This window comes from Schistocerca americana, chromosome 3 (genome assembly GCF_021461395.2).
Source record: "Schistocerca americana isolate TAMUIC-IGC-003095 chromosome 3, iqSchAmer2.1, whole genome shotgun sequence".
Taxonomy (NCBI): Eukaryota; Metazoa; Arthropoda; class Insecta; order Orthoptera; family Acrididae; genus Schistocerca; species Schistocerca americana.
Window position 1 is genome coordinate 923,723,335 of NC_060121.1, and position 11,231 is coordinate 923,734,565.

General features: G+C 44.5%; 1 long non-coding RNA gene across 1 annotated transcript in view; it reads right to left on the reverse strand.

Moving 5' to 3' along the window:
• The window catches only part of LOC124607505, a 171,397-nt gene extending 162,468 nt beyond the window's left edge, over window positions 1-8,929 (reverse strand). Inside the window, exon 1 of the long non-coding RNA XR_006978839.1 lies at window positions 8,860-8,929. This is a non-coding gene — a long non-coding RNA (uncharacterized LOC124607505). The remainder of the gene's footprint in view (window positions 1-8,859) is intronic.
• Window positions 8,930-11,231: the final 2,302 nt, after the last annotated feature.

Below are 11,231 nucleotides of genomic sequence, written 5' to 3' on the forward strand. Positions count from 1 at the left end.
TGTCTTATGGTGTATTACAGCATCGTTCACAAGCATTTTTATGGAGTTCTCGAAGTGTCCACCAGTTCATTCATAAAATAGTCGCCTCCTGAAAAGAGCACACTGGTTGCTTCGGAGCGCTGTACACGGTGTATAATTACTGCTAGATGTTCACGCCACATTGCACCACTAACGGTAGTTATAGCAATGACCTAGCCTAAGTGTAAGAACAGCGGGTGCAAACAATTTTTAACCGATTGTTACCGGATTTCAGTATCACCCCTTATCGCTGACAACCGATTTCAAATCCGACAGGAACCTGTGCAGCCAGTAAAGGCATATCCATCTCAACCAGTTCCCAATCGAACAATGCGAAGAAAACTGCATTAATGTGGACACCGTGAGTCCGATACTCTGCTGAAGCTACTGCTCAGTGTGTCTGTTAAAAAAGGCACGTCTACAATGTGTCAAATAACATAGCAACTCGACAGTAGCTAAATGGAGGCTTGTTGTCCGACGAGTCCTGGTTTTGCGATTGTTCAACTGATGTATGTATCTGCGTACACTGGATAGCATCTGAGTTAAGATTTCCACTTCCGTTCACGACCATGGACCGCAGAAGTTACTGCAGCGGACTGACAAGTGCCTGGTGTTACGTAGTGTCAATTAGTGGAACACGCAGTTGCGGTAACGGCACCACGTAATCAGGCTATTACGTATCCCGGCTGAGCACTCCGTAGCAAAGACCAGCGTTACGGTGTTGAGGCTACTGTCTCACTTGTACCAGTCCTTTCAATTTAACTTCTCATAATTTGATAACTGTCTGTGATTGGTGAGTACAACGGTACGGTAGCAGGTTCGAATCCTGCCTCGCGTATGGATGTGTGTGGTGTTCTTAGGTTAGTTAGGTTTAAGTACACTTCTGGAAATGGAAAAAAGAACACATTGACACCGGTGTGTCAGACCCACCATACTTGCTCCGGACACTGTGAGTGGGCTGTACAAGCAATGATCACACGCACGGCACAGCGGACACACCAGGAACCGCGGTGTTGGCCGTCGAATGGCGCTAGCTGCGCAGCATTTGTGCACCGCCGCCGTCAGTGTCAGCCAGTTTGCCGTGGCATACGGAGCTCCATCGCAGTCTTTAACACTGGTAGCATGCCGCGACAGCGTGGACGTGAACCGTATGTGCAGTTGACGGACTTTGAGCGAGGGCGTATAGTGGGCATGCGGGAGGCCGGGTGGACGTACCGCCGAATTGCTCAACACGTGGGGCGTGAGGTCTCCACAGTACATCGATGTTGTCGCCAGTGGTCGGCGGAAGGTGCACGTGCCCGTCGACCTGGGACCGGACCGCAGCGACGCACGGATGCACGCCAAGACCGTAGGATCCTACGCAGTGCCGTAGGGGAGCGCACCGCCACTTCCCAGCAAATTAGGGACACTGTTGCTCCTGGGGTATCGGCGAGGACCATTCGCAACCGTCTCCATGAAGCTGGGCTACGGTCCCGCACACCGTTAGGCCGTCTTCCGCTCACGCCCCAACATCGTGGAGCCCGCCTCCAGTGGTGTCGCGACAGGCGTGAATGGAGGGACGAATGGAGACGTGTCGTCTTCAGCGATGAGAGTCGCTTCTGCCTTGGTGCCAATGATGGTCGTATGCGTGTTTGGCGCCGTGCAGGTAAGTGCCACAATCAGAACTGCATACGACCGAGGCATGCAGAGCCAACACCCGGCATCATGGTGTGGGGAGCGATCTCCTACACTGGCCGTACACCACTGGTGATCGTCGAGGGGACACTGAATAGTGCACGGTACATCCAAACCGTCATCGAACCCATCGTTCTACCATTCCTAGACCGGCAAGGGAACTTGCTGTTCCAACAGGACAATGCACGTCCGCATGTATCCCGTGCCACCCAACGTGCTCTAGAAGGTGTAAGTCAACTACCCTGGCCAGCAAGATCTCCGGATCTGTCCCCCATTGAGCATGTTTGGGACTGGATGAAGCGTCGTCTCACGCGGTCTGCACGTCCAGCACGAACGCTGGTCCAACTGAGGCGCCAGGTGGAAATGGCATGGCAAGCCGTTCCACAGGACTACATCCAGCATCTCTACGATCGTCTCCATGGGAGAGTAGCAGCCTGCATTGCTGCGAAAGGTGGATATACACTGTACTAGTGCCGACACTGTGCATGCTCTGTTGCCTGTGTCTATGTGCCTGTGGTTCTGTCAGTGTGATCATGTGATGTATCTGACCCCAGGAATGTGTCAATAAAGTTTCCCCTTCCTGGGACAATGAATTCACGGTGTTCTTATTTCAATTTCCAGGAGTGTAGTTCTAAGTTCTAGGGGGCTGATCACCTCAGATGTTCAGTCCCATAGTGCTCAGAGCCATTTGAACCATTTTTGACTCTTGATTGGAAGTATGTCTGTAATCGTGCAAATTGGTTAGCGACACCTATACAGCAATGTCGCCGACTCCATCTCGGTGATGGAACCCCACGAGAGTATCGTGTTTGCCATATGTATTCGTGGTTGGACCACTAATATACCTAACGATTTCTGACGTAGGATAACCAGCATCATTAGAGTGGCTCCTGACGATGATATTGTCTGTAGCAAAGTGTCGTCGTTGAACAGTGTTAAGGAAATGTATGTAGACGCGGCCAAAATTTACATTTTTAATGAATGAGATCTCCCGTTAATCATCGACATATCTACATCCACGTCTATACTCTGCAAACCACCGTGAGGTGCATGGCAGAGGGTAAATTCCCTTATATCGCTTGTTAGGGTTTTTCCTGTTCCCTTCACGTATGGAGCGCGAGAAGAATGATTGTCTGAATACTTTTGTGCTTGAAGTAATTATTCTAATCTTATACTCACGATCCCTGTACGAGCGATACGTAAGGGGCTGTAGTATATCCATAGCATAATCATTTAAAGACAGTTCTTGAAACTTTGTAAACAGACGTTCTCGGGAAAGTTTACGTCATCTTCAAGAAACTTCCTGTTCAGTTCCTTCAGTATCTCTGTGACACTCTTCCACGGATTAGACAAGCGTGGAACCATTCGTGCTGCCCTTCTATGTATACAGTCAATATTCCCTGTTGGTCCTATCTGGTACGGGTCCCACACACTTGAGCAATATTCTACAGGGTGTATACGCGGACAAGAAAAAAATTCCCGGATTTCCCAGTTAAAATTACACTTTCTGCCGGGTGAAAATACACTTTTTCCGTGTTATGTGACCGTATAATTTTCGTCAGAACTGTAAAACTTACCAATCCTTTGAATGGTTATGGTTTTATACATGGGCGTAGAACTTCCCGGACCTTTAGAAAACCAAACTCAGTAAAAAAAAAAAAAAAAAAAAAAAAAAAAAAAAAAAAAAAAGTGGAAAGGTCTTTGGTGTGCAGCAACATGTACGCTGCGTATTTTCGTATTACGAAAGTGTAAATTTAAATTCCACCAAACACCGCATGTTACTTACCGAAACATGGAAATCAAGATTGCAGTGCGCTTTTGTAGCCAGTAATAGCTCGTCACGTGATCTCGCCAGCCGATGACAGCGGATCTTCTACCGTAGCATACGTGATGTAATCAGCCAATAGCAATATTTTCTTTAATTTATTAAATACCGAGCAGCACACATAGCACACACCTGTTGGGCACTTTGATCACAATAGCCATACATCAACACGATATCGACCTTTTCCGAAATTGGTAAACGGTCCATTTTAACACGGGTAATGTATCACGAAGTAAATACCGTCCGCACTGGCGGAATGTTACGTGATACCACGTACTTATACGTTTGTGACTATTACAGCGCCATCTATCACAAAGCGAAAAACGTGGTCCAACTAAAACATTCATATTTCTTTACGTACTACACGAATATGTAATAAAAAATGGGGGTACCTATTTTAAAAAATGCAGTTGATAACCGTTTGAACTGTGGCAGCGCCATCTAGCGGGCCAACCATAGCGCCATCTGGTTTCCCTCTTCAAGCTAGACGAGTTTCGTTCTTTGTAGTTTTTTCGTTTGAGGCTTATTTCGTGAGATATTTGGCCCGGTTACTATCAATGGACCACCCTACATGTGTGTGTGTGTGTGTGTGTGTGTGTGTGTGTGTGTGTCAGAGAGAGAGAGAGAGAGAGATAATGTTCATAACAAGCAAACAGTATTCGATTACATGACTAGTGGAGAATATGCGAACAATCTCGTATCGTTTAATTATATGTAGACCTTAATCTAAAGCCAAAAATGAACAAGCAAAATCCGTAATATAGAGAGGGCAGGGCTGGTTCAAATGGCTCTGAGCACTATGGGACTCAACTGCTGAGGTCATTAGTCCCCTAGAACTTAGAACTAGGTAAACCTAACGACATCACAAACATCCATGCCCGAGGCAGGATTCGAACCTGCGACCGTAGCGGTCTTGCGGTTCCAGACTGCAGCGCCTTTAACCGCAGAGGGCAGGGAACACACAGATTTGTCGTGTTGAAACTGTTGGGAACAGCCCATAGAGAAGTCAGAGAAGTCGGAGAACTTAGATGGACATCTTCTTGGGCGAAGTTAGAGAACCGGTATATCAGTAAGACTGCGACAGTTCTGCTGCCACCATTGCATATGTCGCGCAGGGGTCATGAGAATAATATGAGATTAGGGCGCACATAAAGGCGTAAGTCCCTCAATATGTGGATGAAGTAGTAAAAAAGCAGCTAACATTCCTTCGAAGTAGTCTCCGCCACGCACTGTTTATTGGCTTGCCAAGTGTGTTCACCGTACAGAAAACTGGATACCCCACCGTACAGAACAGAGCAGTCCCTTGACTTGGTTACTTCTGTAACAACATAGCGTGGGGCAGTTCTGGAAAGTAACGGTGTGATTACTCACCAACTGTCCTTGTCCTGAACTGGTTTGTCTAGCGGTTTGCTGCACTGTAGCTAGCCTATCCGCTGTTATAACTCGCGATAATTGACGATCCCGCCTCATACTGTCTTCTTTTCCTTCCTCCCCTTCTTCTTCTTCTTCTTCTTCTTCTTCCTCTTCTCAGGTGATACGCATTTGGGTATTCCATTTTCAATCGTTCTTGTGACGTGATCTTTCAGTTTATTTCTGTACGCCTTGGTATGTTCATTTACGTTTTTAAGCCTTAGTTCTTGCCTGACTGTTGTACTCCTTATCATGCCCGGTAGTCTATAGTCATCTGTTTTTAAAGAACTCATTTTCACAGCTAGTACTCCTCGTTTATTTTCAGATATTATCGTCCAAACCTCACTCTCATAAACTGGTTCAAATGGCTCTGAGCACTATGGGACTTAGCATCTGTGGTCATCAGTCCCCTAGAATTTAGAACTACGTAAACCTAACTAACCTAAGGACGTCACACACATCCATGCCCGAGGCAGGATTCGAACCTGCGACCGTAGCGGTCACACGGTTCCAGACTGAAGCGCCTAGAACCGCACGGTCACACAGGCCGGCTCTCATAAACTATCGATAGTATTGAAGTTAAAATCTTCTGGGTTATTAGGCCGAGTCATATTTCCTCTAAAATGATCGACGTTTCGACCCCTCTGCTAAAATCTTCCTCAGGATCTACTGGTGTCCACTGCTGCTGGAACAATGTCAGAGACGAGTGTCGCGTCCTCTTATAAATGGGAGTTTTCCAGCAGTCGTGCTGTAGAAGTGGTAGTATTAGTTAAAATTCTTATGGCTACCATTGCTCGGTCATAGTCATAGGCTAATATTCCCGCACTGATGCAGAAGAAGGGGCGTTGTTGGCTAAAACTCCTGTGGATACTATCTGTATACAGATGACCTGATAATACAATAGGTGACAGAGTGTACAGAAAGCCGACTAACACTAACAGGTATTTAGATGTCACTTCGCACCACCACTCAGCCCAGAAGCAAGAAACACTCTTTCTTCAAGTGCCTTCCGTATCAGCCATGACGACAACTTGGAATCGGAGTTGAATTTTTTAAAGAGGACATTGAAGGCAAATGGCGATTATAGTTATTCAATCGACAGGGCTTTTTGGCGGAATATTAATAGCGCTAGTAAGAATGACGAGGAACCGCCTTCTCACTCCGTTAGGTTACCGTTCGTTTCTGGGGCCACAGACCGCATAAGCAAACCTCCAAAGAAAAATGATATTCAGACATCTTCCTTTGGTCAAAACAAAATAAAAGATTTCTTTCGACGGAAAGTAGGTGCCACACAATTGCCTCCACAATGCAGGCGCCTATCAAGTGACATGTGGCTGCGGCAAAGTGTATTTATGCGAAACGGGAAGAAGTGTTACAGAACGCAATAAAGAAACACAAACGGCACATGCGGCTAAAACAGAGTGCAAAATCGGCAATAGCGGAGCATCATGAGAAATGTGGCTCTGACTTCGATTTTAATAACGTAGTGTGCTGGCTAGGAAAACAAACATTTATGGCAGAAAGATCATAGAAGCGGTTGAAACTTCCTAGAATGCATGTAATTTCAGTAGAGAGGACGGCTATAGGCTTCCGGCATCGTGGCTTCCCGCCATCAAGGAAGCGAACATGCGGCCGCGGTGTGCGAGTGACATAAACAACCTGCTGCAAGTCACCTCGGCGGACAATAATATTTTGGGTAAACATTCCTCCACTCTTGCTCTGTCCGTTTCGAATCTAGCCAATGATGACGGCCAACCAATAGCAGTAGGAGGAATTTCAACCAATAACCCTTCTCCAGAGTAATTGTGAAATAGTGCCTTTCTATCCAGTGGCAACGGGCCACCAATAGTATCCAGATGGGTTTAGCCAACAACGCCCATTCTTCTGCATCAGTACGGGAATATTAGCCTATGACTATGGCCCAGCAACGGTAGCCATAAGAATTTTAACCAATGCTACGACTTCTCCAGCACGAACGCGGGAAAACTCCCCTTTGTAAGAGGACGCGACACTCGTCTCTGACGGTGTTCTAGCAGCAGTGGACACCGGAAGATCATGAGGAAGATCCCAGCAGGGGGGTCGAAACGTCGATCATTTTAGAGGAAATATGACGAGGCTTTATAACCCAGAAGATTTCAACTTCAGTGACAACGGCCACGAAAGCCTGCAGAAATACATATCGATAGTATTGCCATTGTTTTGAAGAACTCTTTCCTCGCCTTTTCATTCAGGATCCTATATATGGTCCCATTAATATAATTGAATAATTGAAACTTTTTCTGTATCTTTTTCGTTTGTTCAGAATGGTTCAAATGGCTCTGAGCACTATGGGACTTAACTTCTGAGGTCATCAGTCCCCTAGAACTTAGAACTACTTAAACCTAAGGATATCACACACATCCATGCCCGAGACAGGATTCGAACCTGCGACCGTAGCTGTCGCGCGGTTCCAGACTGTAGCGCCTAGAATCGCTCGGCTACTCCGGCCGGCTTTTTCGTTTGTGAAGGAGGTGCTATTTACCAAGCAGGTGAAGTCAGTCACTTGCTCTGTTTTCTGGTCGTTTATTACAGTTTTGCGTGGGTCTGGGTCCTGTGCTTTGAAAGGATGGAACAGTGTCCTTGCTGTCGGTTGCAAGATGATCATCAATAAAGATTGTTGTCATCAGATAACTTCGTTGGTTAAGTCATGGGCCTAAGACTCTAGTTTGTTTAGCAGTTGTCTCAACATAGAATGAACACAAATATTAAAAAATATCAGAGACGTAATGCAACCTTATCGTAAGCCTAAATTTGTTGTTACTGTAACATTCATACGACATACAGGACCCCTATCATCAACCGTCCTTGCCTGCTAATTTTGGCGGTGGCAGTTTTTTCTCAGTCGGAGTGAGTACGAAGCACTGTGGAGCATATGAAACCGAGTGTTCACAGGATGTCGGATATGGAATGTCTCGTGATTCAGGTATCTACGATCTGACAGCGATCAGATGAAGTGACATGCTCATCCTGTGGTCTAGTGTCACCACGATGACTAATACCACATTACCAGAGCTTTCTCTCTCTCTCTCTCTCTCTCTCTCTCTCTCTCTGTCTCTCTCACCGTCAATTTATCAGGCATGTGTGTACTCTGAGACCGTTCAATAGCATTCACCACCCCATACCGGGGCCAGCCATTTCTTATCCAGCGTATGTGTCACCATGACACTGCTTCTGGTGAAAAGTTAACCAGACACTGTACCTTTCTTTCTCACGACGAATCGTGAACTAACAGCAACGAACTTCAGGAATTTCTAAATATTTCATTACGCAGCTACGCTGGAAATTTTATTGAAACAACCGATTTCAGCAAATACATAGGATCAATTCCACGTTATTCAGGTGGGATCTGCATAATAAAAGTATTAGATAGTTTGCAACACTGACTGCCGTTGGTTGAAGGAAACTTCAATTTGTTTTGTTTCTATTTCTGTGCATTCATCCAATGGCATCCATCGTGATATAATGGTAACATTCAGGCAATTTGGAGTAGCTGGAGACTCTGTTGAAATCGAAATAATGGAAAGTAAAAGCGTACTGCATAGTGTTACACCAACTAACGAGGTGAATATTTCCTGGCGGTAAAGAAATAGCAATTAAAATGCACCTTAAGGTTTACAAACAATATCTCTTTCGTAGTGATGCATATCCCCTTCAGGGCCATCTCAGTAAGACAACCGAGGATATATGTCTTGAAATACTCACATACATTTAACTAGTTTCATATTATGATATTTTTGTGACTTCAGTCGCAAAACTGGCTACGACAATATGATGTGTTACAGCCTAACTCAAGCACTCGCTACTAAACTACAGGAGTTAATTGTAATCAGAAGTGTCACTTGTGGACCTTCAGATAGCCGAATGTGAAGAAAAAGCTTACATTGGAAGCTTACCGTGTTGTTCTGGCTGTATCACAGGCAAAGCTGACTGCTTAGTTCGTCTGCATTGGCGAGTGCTCCAATCTGTAACAGTAACGATACGTACTGTTATTTCACTGTATCACACACACACACACACACACACACACACACACACACACACACACACACACACACTGTGATGCTACCACTTCGTTTCAGTTAACTTGTCCTTTCCTTGTTAGGAATGACATTCATTCAAGCGTGACTCATCGTATTAAAACAGTAACGATAACCTGTAGTAGCTGCTCGATAATGTTTTGCGCTATATACCTAACGATAATATTATGTGAGCTGCTGGACTTAAAATAATACGTTGTCATTACGTTCTGATGAGTGTGTAGGTAGCTAGCTGTAATCACAGTTTCATTCTAACTGCAAGATGGTTGAGGACTAAGAATAAACCTACAAATGGGACAAATTAATAAAGCAAATCGGACAATCAGCATAAACATTAACAAATGATTTTAACACGTAGCACACACAATAATATAGAACGATTAGACAAAAATACGCAGTAAGTAAATATATATGGCTGAACTGCACTGCACAAAGGATGCAGCGTGCAGTGCGGTGGCTGGTCATTTGAGTATTTGTGTGGGCAACACTTCACTTTACAAATGGCGGTTTTAACCAGTTCACTTTACAGCAATTAACGCGAGATACAAGAGTTAATGTGTCACTGAAATGTAAACTTTGCGTAGTTAACATTTTAACATCGTCGCATGTATCGAAAGAAACTGTTTTCACTGGAATTACATCACCACAGTGCGTCTACTGCATAATGATGAATTCAGCTTATTGCCTTTCGGAGTCAGTTTTGTTGTCTCTTTCACAGCTCATAGCACTTCAGCACATAAAACTGCTTATTATTGATATAAACTGCATTTGTCGAATACTGAATATGTTAATTTATCTGGTACCAGCTTCTACTTTCATGATAGTGAAATATGAACAGACTTTGATACATGGAATGCGCAGTCGGTATACACTCAGTACTTACTGAAGGAAACACGTAAAACCAAGTGCATTAGCTAATCCAATAATTACTCAAATAAAACAGCACAGTCGAGAGAGCTTGGCTTTACAAAACTAAACTTGACTTCGCATGCTAGCGTCCTGCGAACGTATTCACTGTATGCCCAGCACCGATGACAAAAACATTTAAGATTTGTAGTAACATCAGTGAGCAGTTTTGTGCCTCTCCTGTAGAATCCATTTAATGTTAACTGCTGTATTAAGTTACTATCCAACAGCTCGTATTGCAATTAATTAGCTGCTTCCTTATTCTCGCTAGCTAACCAACGACCCAAGCCAAGTTGCGATGTCCATTTCATCATACCATTGGCTGGCGAGGAAATACCTGTAGAAATTTAGCTAAGACACTCCATGATGACGGTGTACTGCTGTGATATCATCGGCGACCCAGCAATTGCACTCTATGCAGAGTGTTCCTGGAGGGATAGTCAGTATTGAGGGGTATGAAAAGAACGATTTTTCGAAGAAAAACATGTCCAGTAAACATGTGCTCTGAAACACGTATCTTAAGAGTTATGAGCACTTCTTCATTTTCCATATTGTGAAACAAATCTCTTCTACTGAAAGGTCTTCGTTTTGCATATTTTTCGAGGAGGTAGTATGGACCAAAACAAGAAAACTATTGTCTCATAAACAAGGTCCCTAAAATGCATACTATAAGAGCTACGAACACCTGTTCAGTAAAAGAGATGTGTCACACACGATCGAAGATGAAGAAGTGCTCATGGCTCTTAATGGATGCATTGTAGAGCCAATGTTCCTAGATTTTTCTTTTCACTGCGAATGCTCGTTCCTGTCAGGCCCCTGAATACTGACAATTCCTCCTTACACTGTTTACAGTAAATTAGAGGCTGAATGCGTGTCTGCTCAGCGACAAGTAGTCTTCACGACTCCACAAAGATGACTCGAGAAATGGTGAGTCAGTAGCCCGTTCTTTGTCCATCGGCACTTCCCCTAACTGACGTACATTGCCATCCTGTTAAAAAATTCAGCTATTAATAGCGAATACTGTGTTCGAGAATTCCAAGGAGGAGGAGGAGGTACACTTGGAAAGCGCCGGGAGACACGGGGAAATTCTAATAACATCACATATTGATCAGGCAAACATTTCGAAATCAGATATTGAATTGTAAGGCGTACCCAGGAGCAGAATGGACTTAGATCACAATTTAGTAATGATGAAAAGCAGGCTGATGTTTAAGGGACTAGTCAGGGAGAATCAATGCGTAAGGGAGTGGGATACGGAAATACTAAGGAATGGAGGTACACGCTTGAAGTTCTCTAAGGCTGTAGCTACTGCTATAATGAGT